The sequence below is a fragment of the Pleurodeles waltl genome, chromosome 10 (genome assembly GCF_031143425.1).
Source record: "Pleurodeles waltl isolate 20211129_DDA chromosome 10, aPleWal1.hap1.20221129, whole genome shotgun sequence".
NCBI lineage: Eukaryota > Metazoa > Chordata > Amphibia > Caudata > Salamandridae > Pleurodeles > Pleurodeles waltl.
In genome coordinates this window covers 860744157-860762652 of record NC_090449.1, presented here as the reverse complement: position 1 = coordinate 860762652, position 18496 = coordinate 860744157, and positions in this window count along the sequence as shown.

Sequence of the window (18496 nt, the reverse complement as noted above, 5' to 3'; positions counted from 1 at the left end):
GTACTTGTATTGAAGGATCAAAGAACATAATCCGTGTAGGTTACTGTGCCCCAGTAACACTGGTTTACTGACAGTTCCCCGTTTTAAAAAACAGCGATAAGGGGGAGGTTCCTTCACAGTCAGCGCTGCTAATATGTGGAATCAAATGCGTGGGTATTTACGATCTATCTCGTACAAACTATAGTATTCCCGACGAACCATGTCACTGTGACCGTCTGTGATTGCCAACGCGGTGGGACACTCTGGGAGTAGCCGTGCGCTATATAAAAACTATTCATTTATTCATAAAACACAGCAACTCTATGTAAGAACGCCCTATCCCTAACTCATCAGTGTAAAGAAACGGGCAGTGATATGGACTTTGCGTATTAAGTTCCTGTCTAGGGCTCTGGCATGTATTGTTTGTCTCATGTCTATTCTGGCCCTGCTGGGACTACTTTATAGGAAAGTTAAGCTGGGACTGACCCCGATCCCCTCAGGCAGTTCTTGTTGGCCTCATCTGGACACGTTGTTTTATTTCAAGCAGTTACCAGTAGGACCCTCTTCCAAGATCGTACTTCAGTGCTCATTGCTGCTGTCCTGAACTGTCCTCGATTTTTGAGGAAAGTCCTGCTTTTTCACCATCTGTCCCAGCAACTTTCTGTAACGTCCTAGTTTTCAGAGAGGATCGAGTGAACACAGTGGGAGGCAAGTTGTTGTGTTCAAGTACAGACATACTTAGCAGTCCTCACTAGAAATCAATTTAGCATAAACTGTGAAGGTTGCACTTAATTCCCCTTAGTGTCTCATTGTGTGTGTTTTCTATGTTGGTGTTTGTTGCCAAATAAGACATTCTGGCCCAGATTTAAGAAAGCCTAGCGCCTCCTTGCGCCACATTAGTGTCATTTTTTTAATGAACTAATGTGGCTCAACAAGGCCAAATTCACTGCGCCAGATTTATAAAGTGACGCAACGGATGGATTACACCACTTTTAACCCCTTGCGCCACATTACGCCTATGCCAGGCATAATGTATAAAAGGGGGTGTTCAGCAAAAATGGCGCAGTGGGATCTATGAGATTCCACTGCGGCATTTTTAGTGACTATTTTTAACTCCTGCACAGAGTAGGCGTTGAAAGGGAGCACACCATTATTCTTAATGGGCCCCTGTGTAATTTGCAAGATTAGCGCTAACGTTTTTGCCGCTAATCCTGCAATGTACTACAATAGCATGCAAAATGATGACACTATTGTCCCTAACCTGCGCCATGGTGCACTGTGTGTTAAATACGGCGCACACATTGTGGCGTTAGGGGGGCACTAAGGGGTGCAAGAACAGTGGCACTACATATAATGCAGCACCACTTTTCTTAAATTTGGGCCTCTAAGACAATGCAAAATTACAGTCCTGCTTCTGTGGTTGTTCATTTTGGTTTTCAAAATCTGGTCACCCTACCTATTTACAGTTTATTGATTTCCTGACACTCCAAATAGCACAGACGGTAAACAGAGCACTTTTTGCCCGATGTCCCATTTGGATGTCCCCTATCCACCAAACTCTAAAGCCACTCCCTATGTATTATGATGAAAAACAGAATATACATTCTATTAAGTTTTTAGGAAGTCATTTGATAAAAAGGCTTTGTCAGTATTAAAAGGCTGCCTAAGAAAGGCTGAGAAAGTTGTAAAGCAAGCTAAATGTTCCATATTTTAAGCAAAACCTGTTTATAATATGATCTTACATAACCCCAGCAGACCTAAGCGTTTCATATGCAGGAGTCATAATTCTTTTTCGAATCACAGCTCTATATTTGGAACAATTTTGTGTTTCTTGGAATGGTTCCAGCGTGAATTGTTGCAGCGGATGCCATTAAAATGTAAATATCCCCTGATTGTGAAATATTTCCTGCCTGTGAATTCATACACACACCGCACCTAAAAATAACACTGTTCTGAAGAAGATAAACCAAGATAAATGCAGTCTCACCTGGCAAGCCTCACTACTTGACAAACAACTTGTTGTTTTACAACATGACTCCGAAATTCAAACTGACTCCAGACACATATGTTATTAATTCAACATAGACAGGTATAATTTCACCACTGTCACTTAAATGCAATTTTGAAAGCAATAGAAAGTTGGTGTGATATGCTTCCAGAATGAATGATGCTTGCAGATTTACAGTACTAAGTAAATCCTGTATTCAAATACGACAGAAGGAAAAGACGAGCTACAAATGCAAATAGCAGTGGAAAAAAATACTTCAAAGCTAACAGCAGTGGGTATATTTAAGTGGATATCGTGTGTAATACAAATATAGTAATGTTGGACAATGAATATTGAATTGGATTACGGTTTAGTGTACTACAGCTGCATAAAAGTTCTTGATCTACGATATTCATAAGGTTGGATTGTAGATCATTCATTATAAACCAGGATGCTAATACCTGCAATAATGCCACCATAATTTTCCAATGTTCTTTCATATATAAATGCTTAGTTGTTTCAAGGTGCTGTCAATCACTACAGTGCTGCTCACATATTACATGTTGCAGCTAGTCATATGATCTGTAATGCTCTAGATTACTTGAGTTGCTGCTACAAATTCCAGATTTCTACTTTAATATCTCTGATACTAAATTAAGCCTCGGACGTCCATTGTGCCAGTGGTTCTCCTCACACATGCCAGATGTGCTAATGATGCTGATCTAAAGGACCATGGGTCCTTCAGGTATCACTGAATGTAGAGTACATGGTCAAAGGATCTAAGAATGGATGCTTTCCAGTGGACGTGTGAGCTGTCAAGTTTTGTCTTTACTATTCTCATCCAAAGATGGTATTTGCGGTACTCAGTGAAGAGATAGCTATATTACATGATGCAGAGTGGGGCTGTGCCCCTCTAAGGCCAGGGAGGAGTTGGAGCCAGGCTAATATATACACACAAGAGAGAAATATCTCAAGCGGCGTTATAACTGAACAACACCAAGAGATGCATTTGTGTCATTCTTGCATGTTTAAATACAATTTCAGGTGGGAGACAGCAGAGACGGTAAACATAGAATTACACTTCGATTCAAAACATTAATAATGCATCATACACAGATAAATACGTCATTGCATTCTTTAGTGAATAAATGTGCATATTACCATGGCAAAGTGTTCATGCAAAAAGGTTGTAAATACAAACTTCATTATATTATATATATATATATGTATATATATATATATATATATATATATATATATATATATATACATTGACTAAAAAAACCAAAGGTTACAGGGATGCTTAGTTAGGTTCAGATTTTACACACACAAAACCATGGAAATTCAGCTTGTTATTTCAAAGCTGTAACTCGTGCCCTAAGGTAACTAAAACTCATGCCTTCGCTATGCACAGTTTTCTCATCAATATTTGTTTATGCAAAAGTTACAGTGATATTATCAATGATGTGATAGAAGATGTAATATCTCAGGCAATTAGACCCATATTTATACATTTTTAGTGCCGCATTTGCGCTGCTTTTTGACGCAAAAACGGCGCAAACCTACAAAATACAAGTGTATTTTGCAAGTTTGCGCCGTTTTTGCGTCACAAAATGACGCAAATGCAGTGCTAAAAAAGTATAAATATGGGCCTTAGTGAATTGGTGAGGTTTAAAAAAAATTCTATTTCCTAACTGTAACGACCCTGTAACCTTTGCTTTTTTCATTGAAATTCTAGTTTTTTTTAATGTTAAGTAGGATGGCCATCACAATGCACAGTGTGTGGTGGGTGGGTGGGGGTGATGGGGTTGTACACAGGGCCTGCCCTGGCATTGTGCAAGCTTTCTGCTCCTGCCCCCTTCTCCTTGCTAACCATTGTCCAAGTCCATGCCCATGCTGCCTTACTAGAGCCCTGTGTGGCCATTGTTCTGTCACTGCCATTACCACCTGACCTGAACAGTTGGCTTGCTGCCCCATCCACTTCCTCCTTACCATCTGTTGTCTGAGTCCACGCACCAGCCCCTCCCATTTGCCCTACAAGGTCCAATGTGCTGCCAATACCCTCCATTTAGCTTGATGTGCTGCCACTACCCTCCATTTAGCTTGATGTCCCTGCCCTCCATTGCCCAATTCTATGCCCCACCATTGCCTTCTTGTTTAGCCTCTGTGCTTAGCTTGCTACCTCTACCCCCCTTCCCACGGCCCTCAGATGTCTGTGTGCATGCCCCTGCTTTCTCCTTTTTGCACAATGTTCCATGGACTTGCCACTGCCCATCCTATCTACTCTCAGTGTTCTATTGAACTGTCACTGCTCATCCTACCTGCCTAGCACTGTCAGATGGCTACTGCCTGTCCCTGCCACCTCTACCCCTCCTGTCCGTGTGTTCCATGCCACTATCCCCTCCCTTCTGCAATCAATGGTCTATTTTCCTGCCACTTCCTTCTGCCCACGGCACTCTGTTGTTCTACAACAGCTCCACCTGCCTGTCTGTGTGGTCTATTGTGAAGCCACTTCCCCTGCCCTCTTTTGTCTGTGTACAGCCCCTATCCCTACCTATCTGTCCTCCATGGTCCTTTGTGCATTAGCCCTGCCTCCAGCCTGTTGCCTGCCATGGCTTTTGTGCTGCCGCTGTTGAAGCAGATATGCTAATTAGAAATTATTAATGAATGATTATGTGTTTTGATTAACAAAAAGTTCATAGAGAAATTAATTGTAGAGAAAATAATGTGCACGTTTGAAAATGTGCCCACGGGGAGTGGTAGCCACTTCTACAAATTTATACTAAAATGATAAAAAATGCATGAAATAATGGAAATGTGTAATAATGATGTAGTAATGTGCCATAATGAGATGTATAACCTATGTTTTGCATTACATTGTAGAAGTTAACTTAGCCGAAGTCGTGGCCTACTTGCCAGGCCTCATGCAGAAGCAGAATTAATAAATGCACGATGTAGAAGTTGCTGGTGCCTATGAACTGACAGTGAACTGTGTGCTTAGCTAGAATTTTCTGCAATGTACTGACGGACAGGAGATGATGAAGTCAATTTGATACAATTATGTGTAGAGTAGGCTGAATGTACTTTCCCAGGACTTGAACAATAGAGACACTGACTGAAGCAATGAACTGAGAAAGACGAAATGTTAGAACTCATAGATATGTAGAATAAAAAGTATTGGGTAACGTCACACATGGAGAACTGATTGACCAATTGGGAGTTAGGGGGATGGACTGAAAAACTCTAATAAAAAGTCATGACAAGGGGCTAAAACTTCAGATGCGAGGGGAGAATTGATGACGTCAGGAGACGCGGTTCGAGATTCTGTCATTGGGCTCATGCTCTTGAGAGCCTGATGCGTTGCTGATCTTTTGATGATCTGAAGACAAAGACTGACTTTGTTGCTGATCCATTTCGTGGATAGGTAGCTATGACAATGTGACTGATTAACTTTGTGCCTTTCCTTCTAGGTACCAACTGCGCTGTTTTATAGTTTTCTTCTAGCTTGATGTTTTCCAGATTCATGTTTTTCTAAATTGTTGCGCATGAAGTCCCACATGCTGATGCTAATCTGGGTTAGGTAGGTTTCTTCTGGGTGACGTTGACAGTGACAAATGATTGACAAACTGCTGAACTCTGCTATTAATGTTGATATATTCATCTTTGTTGTCTTACGCTGAAGCTTTTGATCACATGTTTTCTCAAGTTCTGATTAGATTGTGTTATTGGTGGTCGCTAATAAACTAATTCTGAGCTAATTAAATAAAGTTTGAGTTAACCGAATGCATTAGCATTGTAATTAATAGGGAAATAAAAAAATTGTTAAACGCTTTATTGAGTTGTGGTTATTCATGAAATGTTGTTATATTTGTCTATTGACTAATGATTCTCTTAGTGGCTATTGATTGATTACATTGATTATTGATGTCATTGGTCATTACATGACTGGTATACTCCATGCGATCCAAAAGGTTCATCGGCCTATACGCATCCCCTTGTAAGTTCACTTATTAAGGACTAGGCGCGTTTGCAGTTTTGGTATCAGCTTGATGGTTAGTTTCCTTGGAGAACTGGTTATGTGGTGATTAGTGGTTATGGTGGTAGTTTAAGTTAGGGTTAGTTGGTAATTTTATGAGGTTTGAATTTTTTTGTTTTTCTGAAATGGTACTTTTAGCAAAGATGATGTCCCCTTAAGCCCAGAAATGACTTTCCCAGATCCTGGATCCCGCTAGTAAAGATGGGTATGTTCTTGACGTTCTTGTGACAGTATGAATGTGGTAGGTTGCGCTTGCAAAGGCTTAAGCAAATCGCAGATGAATTGTGACATATGAGAGGTAAAGTAAGGAGTTTGCGTACTCCAGGTGAGGTTTAGTAGGAGTGTGAGACTCCGCAGTATGAGAGTAGGGAAGTCGTTGAACTTCATATGTGTGTGGCGCTTTGTGCTAAAAAATTGTCCACGTGGTTACTGGTGATGTACGGACCCTGCGTGGTCTAAGACTCCGGAGTATATTGACAAGTGTAGGAGACACTTGGTTATATGTTGTAATCTGTCTGGTTTAGTAGGTTGATCGGGCGTGGTCAACAAGTAGGTGTGTGAGTTAAGCGAGTAACAGAAATTTTGCGACTGAGATTTGGCTAGTCCTATGTGCACCAGGACAGACCCATTGATCAGTTGAGAGTGAAATTTGCGTGTCGAATTGTTCTTGCGAATGTGGGAGACTAAGAAAGAGGAATAGCTGCATGAGCGAAAGTGCCATCAGTGAAAATCCGTAAGATCTCTAAAGCGGTTGTGTACCTTCCTGTAGTAAACCAGCAGGTTTGTTTTTGGTTATTGGTTTTTGGTTAGTGCTCGCAATAATTTTGCATTAGTTTCGTGAGAGTCGAAGATTAGGAGGACAAACCGCAAGACTTTGTCAGCCGCAGTGTGTGAGTGTGACGTCAGAGTGAGCCGCGCTGGGATAGGTTGGTTAGTAAGAAGAGTCACAAGCGGATTGGCATCCGTCCGTAAGAGGCAATTGGTTGAGCAAGCAGGTGAAAAGAATCTTGAGAGTAAAAGTCATTTCCTTATTGAATCAAATTCACAAAATACAGTGAAAATTAAGTTTTTCAAAGCATTCAGAAGTGCCCTGAAGGGTGATTCTTACATTAAGCCGACAGTTGGGGAGCCGACCTATCCGGAAAATTCTCCGGCATATATTGTGATGGAGGAGCGAGCTGTCACGCCATGTTTTTGGTTAAAGCAGTGGTGCAAATTGACAGAGAAACAGGGAGCTTTGGCGTTTCCAGAGCATGGAACGTTTAATTTGAGAATTTTGGATCAGTTGCGAATGACACTATATGAGACGAAGCCACTTCCAATACCAGCACAGTTGGGGGATTTAGCGGTTTGGGAGCTTGTAGCCAGGCAGCAGCAAGAGATGAAATTCCAGAGGAGAATAAGGAAGGTAGGGAAGTCTTTGGCAGAGGCAAGACGGGATTGGGAACAGAAGTGCGGATGACAACTTTACAGGGCGTTAGATTGTTTCCTGCTATCGCAGAGGAAGATGAGTCAGAAGAGAACGATGATACTGACAAAAGTGACAAGAGTTCAGGGAATAAAAAGAAGAAAAAGACTTAGGTAGATGAAGAAGATTCAGATGTTGAGGATCTTATTACACAGATATTGAGGGACCGACCTCCGCCATATGCAGTGCATGAAAGGGGTCCAAGTACTAGTTCTGCTCCAACTGCTACATCTCAAGTGACGGAAACAGTGGGACCAGTGCAGACAGATAATGGACAGGTACAAGGGGTAGTGAAGAGTACTCCTAATGCAGTGACTACTTTGGTGGTCCAAGCGCAGATACACCCACCATTGATTTACTGAGTTTATCCAGACGTACCAATTCTTGAGACAACTTTGAACTTAGTGGTGTCATCAGAGCCACTGCTCCCGAGGTCAATGCTAGTTCAGACTGAGCCGACTCAACTGTTGTTGCGTCAGGCACAGCCACAGGGTTTGCCGAAGTTTACACCAATGACAGGGACACAGTCAGATGTGACACCAGTGATGAATCAGACTATAGGAGTAGCCCTTCCACAAAATACAGGTGTCAGAACAGCACCAGATGGAATATCGCTGCCGATTCCTGTTGGTCCAGCGGTACCATTGTTTTTGCAAAAGAAATAAAATGCAGGCGAACAGGGTGAAATGTCACAGAGCCTTGTGAGTAGCAGTGAGTGATCATGTGCAGGTGGTATCGTCTATGGGTGGGACCTTTGATGGATGTAGACCATTAATGGATCTTAGACCACTTGTTGCACTTCAAGATGCGGTAAATGGCCCGAGTGCAAGTCAGAGCTTGAAGCTATTGACACCGCAAACTCCAGGTGCTGTGGTACAACAGGTGCCATTGCTGAATGCAAATAGCATCTTGTTACAGGGATTGACAGCACATCAATTGAGTGAGTGGTTGGATAGTTTGAATACTCCTCAAAATGCATCCAAGGGTGAAGAGCAGATAAATCATGTAAGATTAGCTACAGAAATAACTGAGCTAGTTGAGGGAACAATGGAAGTGAATAGGTTAGAATCCTACACAGAAGAAGAGCTGAGGTACTTGTGTCCAAGGATTACAAGGGAAGTGAGCAAGATCCATCAGAAATTGGCAGATCTGGCAGACAAACATGACATAGAGATTGAGAGAACTAAGCATTTAAAAAGAAGTTACAGGTTAGATTTTGAGGCAAACGTTTTTGAGCACATGTGGTCAGCAGGAATGAAGGCGCATCTAAAAGAGTTATTGCAGAGTGCTCAGATTTGGGGAGCATTAGAGAAGTGGGAAGGCAGACGGGCAAAGAAGGATGAACGAAAACGAGATTCACAAGAAAGGTCTGAAAGTGTTCAGAAAGAAAAGGATCCAGTAAATATTTTACTGATGAGGGAAATTCCAGGGGGGCAGTTTGTTCATGTCCCATGGAACAGGAGTGATATACTGTCATTCAAAATGATTACCCAAAACTGAGAGAGAAACCGGTTGAGTGGTACCAGCAGACAGATAGATTTGTGAAGCTTTCTAAATGTCTGTGGGAAGACTTGAATACATTGTTGGAAATAGTGGTTCCAGCTGATTTATGGGTTGAGTGCAAGAGAGCAGTGGATTGGTCGAGGAGTGAACCAGAAGGGGATAGAGATACAGGTGCACCATCACCTGAAGTGATGAAACATTATTATAAGGTGATTGAGTTTCTGAAGACGAGAATCTCGCCTCAAAATATTGACTGGCAGGGGATTGATAGGTCAGTGCAGGAGGGGAAAGAGTTGAAACAAACTTATTATCAGAGATTGCTGAAAGTGTTCAAGGAGTATAATGGTAAGGAAGCAATTGAGCCGAAAAACATGTTGCACTTTGTGTTCAGGTTCGTTGAAGGGCTGAGACCTGAAATAGGACAGATGATTAAGAGTCATTTGATTTGCTGGTAAGAGAAGCCAATTGATGAGGTGTTGCAGTATGCAAAATACTGTAGTGATGAGATTGAGTTGAAGCAGAAGAAGTTGAAGGAGAAAGCGATGGTGATGCAGATTAAGGCAGCTCAGACAGGAGTGCAAGGAGCTTTAGTGCAACAGATGCAGCAGCAGCAGGGAAATGTAATGTTCCAACCTCAAATGAGAGGTAGGGGTCGTGGAGTCAATATGACTCGTGGTCTGGATTTGAGTACTGTGGTGGTTCAGAATGATATGCAGGGGATGAAAAAGATGTTACCATGTCATCTGTGCGGAAACGTGGGACACTGGAAGCGGGAGTGTCCGTTGATTGTGCAGGATGGTGTTGTTCAGCAAGGTGGTGATGTCAATACATTTCAAACTGTGAAAGTCCCTAGAATGAGAGTACTTAATCTGAACGTTCAGAATCAAGTGCAGAATTTTCAACCCATGCAGCAGGTGCAAGTGCCATGTGCACAAGTGACACAGTTACAACCAATGCAGCAGCAGGTTCCCATGGTACCTAGACAGCAAATGCAGATACCTCAAGCCCCGATAGAACAGCAACAGATGATGCTTACTCAGCAGGTCACAGGTCAGAGACAAAACAGAAGTAGTGACACAGTGCACCAATTCCCATTACATAGCGAGAATGAAATAAACGATGAATGGATGAGTATTAGTTCTGATGAAGAGCCATGTATGCTTGCAGCATCCTTAGAGGTAGATCAGAGAGGTCCTTCTGTGAAGGGAACGGTGATGGGACACAGAGTCTCATTTCTAGTGGTCACGGGAGCTACACACTCTACAGTGAGAAGTGCGGAAGTTCTGAACTTACCTCTTTCAGGCAGAACAGTTCAAGTTGTGGGAGTAGCAAACAGACAGTTGACAAATCCAATCACAGATCCAGTGCACGTTGAGATTGACAACTTCCAGGGACTGCATACGTTTGTAGTTTGCAACTCAAGTCCAGTATCTCTAGTGGGAAGGGACTTTTTTGTGCAAGACCAAATGTTCCATTAGTTGTTAAAATTCGGGAATAGAGTTTCAGACTAATAGTGATGATGAGGAAGAACAGACATCTGAAACTGAGACTGAAAATGTTAATGAGGAGTACCCGTTGATGGAGTTTTTCCCTATGTTTACTGTGAACGAATTGCGTGCGGATTTACAGGGAACAGTACAGGAAAATGTGTGGGTCCTGACAGGTAAAGAAGTGGGTTTGATCAAAGGAGTGGAGCCAATTAAGATCACTTTGAAGCCGAATGTAGTGTTTCCGCAGCTTCCACAGTATAACATGGCACAAGATGTTCTGATAAAAGTGGCACAGATAATTGGAGATTTTCTGAAACAAGGAGTTTTGAAAGAAGTATTGAGCAGTCCATGTAACACACTGATAATGGGCTTGAAGAAGCCATGTGGGAAAGTACGCATTGCGCAGGACTTGCGAAAAGTGAATGACTTGGTGATCAAGTGTTGTCCTGTAGTGTCGAACCCAGCAGTGATACTGTTTCAGATTCATTGTGATGCTGAGTGGTTCTCAGTGATTGATTTGTCACAAGCTTTCTTTTCTGTGCCTCTTCCTGAGGATGGTCAGTTTCTTTTTAGTTTCAAATTCTTAGACAGAGTCTACAGCTGGTGCAGACTTCCACAAGAGTATACAGAGCCACTGTCTCTGTTCAATCAGATCTTGAAAAATAATTTGGAGTCATTGGAACTACCGTACTGTCGCGTAGGCTCTCATTATCCTAATGAGACTACTGGATTTTTGGGTAGCAGGGTCGTTCTCAGTGTGGGGGACTAAGTCTGACCCACGGAGAAGGACCCTTGTCATCCTCAATCTGGTTTTTCTCCGGCTAACTAGCAGTGCCTCATCTCCCCCAAAGGAAAGGGATGATTAGGCAGCCGAGCGCATGACATCTTGGAGCTTCTCAGGGAAGTTGTGGTCACTCAGATCCCAACCAGTTCTCTCATACCAAGTGTGGTCTCATAAATAAATGACAGAGGCAGTTTAAGTTTTACAGATTGATTTAATAAAATGACTACATTTTAGATAACAAGTCGTGAGCCGCAATAACCAGAACCATACAACACAGTAGGATTGAAATAGTAACGAGGAGAGTGAAACATAGAAATAACGCTATCATAGTGTTACCAGATTACGTTCTCTCTTCTAAGTTCTATTTTGAGCACAGCATGTTAAGCTCTAAGCTTGCCTTTCAGGTTCCCCGGGAGGACATCAACCCTCATACCTGAGCAAAGGCCTGTGATCTGTATCAGCATCTGCAACAGGGCAGTCAGCGTCTAGTTGTGGTTCCCTGGTCCGAATCTCCCTCTTACGTGTACCAGGACTAGGAAGTGTTTTTATAACTAACACGCCGGTGTTCTAAGAAACGTCCCTACGTAAGAATGTGTACTTTCTACGAATCCTAAAGACTAAACTCGTACCACGTCTATTCGGCAATGTACCAGACTGTATCCTTGACTGAAGCACAGAGCGAGCAAGAATGTATTGTTTGAGAACTCCGGTGCTGAGCTAAACTAAACAGTGTGATAGAAGAAAATAAAACGACAGTGAAACTGGTTATTGAAAAATAACAGTGCAAGACTGAATAAAATGCATCTAGGACAAAGTGCACAGAGGCCTACTGCTTTATGCAAACGCGCAAAGGCTATATTAAAAATGGCTACACTACAGTACCAATTGACTGTAGTAAAGTACATGGATGATTTACTAATTGCATCCAGGACGAGGGATGAGTGTAAGTATGACTCGATTGACCTGTTGAATCATTTTAGAAAGTTGGGACATAAAGTGTCACCTTTGAATTTGCAGTACTCTCATGCTCCAACTGTCCCTCTTGTCTGTCCAGTCAGCTTGCTGCCCTTGCCTCTTTACCCTCTGCTCTATGATGTCCACAGCATGGCCCTGTCCTCTCTCTTTTGTTTTCCATGGTCCGTTGTGCTGCACTGGTGTCCTGCTAGCCCTGTGTAGTGTATGGTGCTGCTGCAACCCCTGATGCCTTCTCTGTAAGGTCAGTTTGGAGCTCCTGCCCCTCTTCCTCCTGCCCTTTGTTATCCAAGCCCATGCACCTACCCCATTCCTCCTGCCCTTCGTGATCCAATGTACCATATTTAGCCAACATTTTGAACTTGGTAAGAGGGAGATTTTGAAAACAAAGCCCGGGGAATTGATTTTCCCCTTTGACTTACGTTGAAAAAGAGGAGATTTTAGTCAGGAGACATATAAAGTAAAGCCCTTTTGGGCTTAAAAACATTGGGAATCTCCTGCCTGAATCGGGTCTATTGGCATATATGGTTTTACTGCCACTGCCTCTTCCTTCTGCCCTCAATGGTCTGTTATATTGCCACAACCTCTCTTACTAGTCCATTGTGCTACCACTGCTCCTCCTGCCTGCCCAGAGTGGTGAACGTGTACCCTTTGCACCCTCCTCCCTTCCCTCAATTATCTGAGTTCGTGCCCCCGACATCTGCCTCCCCACAGTAGTTTAATGAACAACTAAATTGCTAACTTTATATATTCATCACAAAAGTGTAGCGCACCTGACATCATCTTAATGTATTAAAAAATGTAATACCCAAAGCATTTACTTTAGAAATTATAAAAATGGGAGGGTCTTATCCCCAAAGAAATTTTTCATTAGTGTTATAAAAAACTAAAATGAGGAGATATTTTTTGAGTTTTCAAAAAGTGACAACGTTTTTGAATTATTTGCTATCTTTATGCTTTTTTTTAACCTGTTGTCCACTTGATTAAATGTTGCACTTAGGGGAGAGGATTTGGCATTATGGCAAAAGCTGCAGACTTTTCATCTGGGGAACCAGGATCGAGTTCGGCGTCAGCTCGACATCCAGTGATTCTAGGCAAATCACTTAATCACCCCATGCCTAAACTGAAATGAAGATGTCCTTGCATAATGTAACTGATGCTCATGTAAAGCACTCCAATACCTTTGGCTCAAATATGCGCTACATAAAACAGTCCAAAAACACAAAAATTAAGTGTTTGGCACACTTCTGTCATTGAGCTATACTTGGGCTACAGTTGGGTGATAGTTGTGCTACATTTGGGCTCTTTTTTCTCTGGTGGTCATCTTGGGAGACTTATTTGTTATGAAGCTCTCTAATTTCTTCATTCACTGTTGTATCCGCAGTAGAAAGTACCTTCAGTTTTCCACTTCCATTCCATCAAGATGGCATTCAGATGTGCTACACTTTTGGGCATAAATTCTGACTGTTAGCAATCTAGTTGCTCATTAGAACACTAGTAAAGCTGCTGATTACCCGGGAGTTCACTGGCAGTTGTTGTTGGTGTTGAAAGTGCATTTTTCAGTCTGTCATTCTGCATGTAAGAATGTTTTAATGAAATGGTAGAGGACGATATTTGAGAACTCTCTTAAAATATGTCCTAAGTTTTCTTCCTACAGCAGTAACCATAATTTCTATGACAAAATGAACGCCATTATTTTGTACCTTTCTAAATTAAATATTTTAAGTTTTACTAGTTTGATTCAATCAAGATGGCTTCAGGTGTATCACACTTTTGTCATAAGTAAGACTGTTAGCACTCTAGTTGTTCTTTAAAACACTCTGGGAGGCTGAAGTAGAACACGAGGGAATCAACTAACAGGCTGCTCCTATTGGAAGTACGTTTGACTGAGAATGTCAGTCTTCATTCTCATCTGGCTGCGAATGATAGTGTGAATTTACAGAAAATATGCTCTCATTTTAGCTTCTGGAGTGTCTTCCATAACTTCTAAGCATGCGAAAACAGTTTTCTCTCAAACATGGTTTATGAAATTCAAGCAGAAGACTTTTATACAGGGTAAAATCACGTTAGCACACACCAGAATTCCTACAATTGGTATGATACTGATAAAGCATTTTCTTTTTAGCAATGCTTTTTGATAGGCTCAATGAGTCTTTGCAAAGTACAGCTAATTAGGTTATCAAGCTCAGCAACAAATCAAAGATACAGTATGACCTGTGTGGCCATACAAAGAGACTCCAGGCAAGGAAAAAGTTTAAAGTTTTATTACAAGCTAATGGTCAATGTGATATAAATGAGCCTCAAGACAAAATTATAAAGGTACAGAATGGGCATTGGTTTGCCAAAGCGGTGAATATGTTTAAACAAGTCAATAGTAACAGGACCAAACATTCAATAATAATCATGTAAAATGTTAGCAATATAATTTGAGGTTTGAATGGTTGCATCAGGGCTACTCCAAATCACCCAATCTAAACAAGTTTGGGTAAGGGACTTACTTATTAAATTGGAAACAGGATTTCTTGTGTTGGAGTTGCGACACTTGTGAACAAAAAGCATAAAAAAGGCATATAAATGACAAACATAATGAGGAATATTGTCATCTGGGACAAAGTGTAGATTGCCAACAGGGGCAATGGGTGGGTAAAAAGAGAAAGCATCAACATGTCAGAAGCTTGATCAAGAGTCTTCTTCTGTCGTTCAGGATAAAACCCTAAGCTAAACACAACATTTGAATTAGTACCTCTCAGAATCCAATAGAATCCGTTTTTCATAACAACTGCAAATAGGTCAGACAGAGTCAAAAGGGAAATCATCAGAGGGACTGCTTCAGGGGGAAGTAAAGCAGGACTGTCCAAAGGGAAATTCAAAAGAGTTCCATAAAAGAGTTCATGTGGGCAGTTGAGGGAAAACAAAACAGGAACTGGACCATCTCTGAGAAGATTCAAAGGCAAAAGCTCATCTCACAAAGGGAAGCAGATGGGAGAAAAATCAAGAAAGCAGGAGTGTTGCTCCAGGAAACTGCTGCAAAAACAATGAAGACTCCAAATGAAGATGGGAAAGGTGTTGTAGCTGCTGTCCCCTCCTATAGGGGGGAACAACATATTATAGTCCATGGTGTAAATGGTGTACTGTGATTTGTAAGTCCATCACACCACAAAGTTTGAAAGTTGGGACTGTCCAATAAGCATTCATCATATGATTGAGATTTGCAACATTAGATAAAGTTCTCAGGCTCAGCATGGGAAAGAAATGTTCATGAAATCATCAACATCAATTTAAACATTTTATAAATGTTCTCTTCCACAATTCCTGAGTGTACTGCAGTCAAGATAATTAATTCAAGCTAAACTTGGTGTAAGACATTAAGGCCCTCTGTTGGCAAATGTACGTCTCATGAAAACTCAACCTAGAAGGGGAAAGGGTCACGATAACAAAGATGAACACGCATTTTTAAACATTTCCGGAAACAGGGCCTTGCAGGCCTCAGTTAAGCTAATCATAAGAATTAATGAGGCTCAATATTTCCTAAAAATGCATAAAACATTAATTTTAGAAGTCAACATTGTTACTTTCATTTCGTATTATTATAGACGTTATAAAATGGAAAACTTTTTTTTTAAGTCTTAAAGAATAAGTTTATTGTGGAACAAAATGGTAGAATCATAAGAAACTGATAAAGTGTAACATTTGATTAAGTAATGGGGGAAGGAAAGGGAAAGCATGTACATGAATCATGTAAAACAAACAGATGTCTGATTGTAAGCAAAAGATAAACAGTAAAATATAGATTACATGGTACATAATTTATAGGAAAAATAATATAATCAAAACAGGAAGCTAGGGAGGATTAAGTACTTCTCGAGCATTAGGAGCATAGGCGAATGACAATTTGGCAGATTTATCGAGACTGTGTATTTGGTGTCCAAAGGTCTTGCCATTTTAAAACAAGCGACAAAAGATTCACATAGCAGTATCCAATCAATAAATGTAACAGACTGCATACCATCATGCTTTAGATGAAAATTGTGTAAAGCCTTTCCAGTGTTGAGTTATTTGTTGAAAAGCAATTGCTAACAAGAGGTCCTGCATTTTCAAATTCAATGAAGCATTCGACCATGCATCAGATATACTCCCGAGAAACACATTGGAAACAGAATAAGGTATGTGGGAACAAAATATGCAATTAATTTGACCCCAAACTTGTATCCAAAAAGCAGAAACATAAAGGCATGTAAATCAAGTGTTTCAAGTCAGCCTGCTGTGCAGAACATATCCAATGAGTATCCGGAATATCCGAGTTAATCTTGTCTAGGAAGATGTGGGTGTTAGAAAAAGTTGATTGTATATGAAAAAATATTGTTTGTGTTGTATTTGCTACCCAGGAGGATTTCCTGATTTTGATACAAATCTGTTTCCAGGAAATAATAGGTAAGGTAATAGAGAGATAATTTTCCATGCAAGTGCGATACTGGATGTAGGTCTTCAGAGGTGCATTGTAAGGCTAAATAAATGAAAGAGGACTTTGAATTGGTATGTAATAGGTTAATAAGACTACATGTGATACTGAACTAGGTGGAGAAAGAGTTTGAAAGTGTGCCCATGTTTGAGAAATTATGTTCTCTAGGATCGAAAATCTGTTGCAGAAAGTGGACATTAAACCAAGGAGTATATGGACCTGTGAGAAAAATATAAAGGAATCTTTGTTGTACAATTGATTTACCCAAATTAATCCTTTGGTCCTCTATGCTGACCAGTAAATAGGTCTATTTTGTATGTGTATATAGTGGTTATGCCAGATAGTAGACTCTAGAAAGGTTTGTAAGTCTGTGGGAGAAGATGAGTTAACAGAAACCAATAATTTACATATATTCCTAATAACTGGAGTGGAGAGTTTTAGAAGCTTGTGCATAAATGCTAAGAATTCACAAAATGAAAAAGTTGATAATAGCACGCTCTCCAGATCTACCTAAAGTGGAGTATACGATAATGAGAGTGTAGTACAGTACGCAGTTTGTTTTAATAGGAAAGCTTTGCGGTAATTAGCAAAGTCAGGAACACTTACTCCACCTTCATCTGTAGGATGCCTTAGTTTAGGTAAAGACGTGGGGCTTTTAGATATTCCAGAGAAAAGAGGATAATATTTAGTCATTTTTCTTGTAAGATTTAAGGGGACTATTCAGAGGGATACTGCATGTAGTGAAAAGAATAATGGGAACCAACATCATTTTGATAGTCTCTAGATGGCCCCACCAGGACAAGTGTAGAGGGAGTCATCTATTACTTAATGAGGTAATTTTATAAACGCATGTATCAATATTGATAGAAATAGAAGTATTGAGGGACTGAATGAATTGAAGTCCAAGATATTTAAGTTGTTTCAATTGCCAGTTGAAATTAGAAGAGGAAAAGTCCTGTTTAAAAGTGAACTTATTCATGGGTAACATTTCACATTTTTCATGGTTCAACTTGTAACCAGAAACCATAATAAGATAATAAGAAACCACTTCTAATGAACAAGCAAGGAGTGAAGAATGAGGTTTTGATATGAATAACAAAATATCATCTGCATAAGCAGCTAATTTTACATGTTGGGTGTTATGCGAGAAGCCATGTATGTGTGTATTTTGTCTGATACTAGATAGGAATGGTTAAGGAGCTAGGTTGAAAAGAAATTGAGAAAGGGGACAACCTTGACGTACTCCCCTTCCAAGGGTAAAATATGAGGGGGTCAACCCATTAGCACAAATAGCAGCTTGGTGGTAAGAATATAAAAGAGAAATTAAATTGATGATTTTAGGGCCGGAGCCAAACCAATTGAGGGTGTGAAATAAAAATGAACAATTAATCCGATCAAAAGCCTTTTCGGCATCTAAGGCAATGGCTGCCAAGAATTTAGACAAACCAATGGACTTAGATATAATGTCAAACAACTAGCTACTATTATCTGAAAGATACCCGTCTGTCACTAAGCCAGATTGTTCCTTCACTAGAAGGTCCAGAGGAATGCATTCCAATGTGGAGGTTAGTGTCTTAGAAAAAATCTCATGGTCTAGGTTAACCAAAGAAATAGGTCTATAGTTTTTGCAATGATGTGGGTCTTTCCCATCTTTCGGGATAAGGCAATTTAGGGCCAGATGTAGCAAACTTTTGCGAGTCGCAAATGGCCCGAATCGCAATTTGCGACACCGCAAAATCGGAAACGGGATGCAAAAATCCCATTTCCGGATCGCAAAATGCGACGCGAGCCATTACCGACTCGCAAAAATAGCGACCC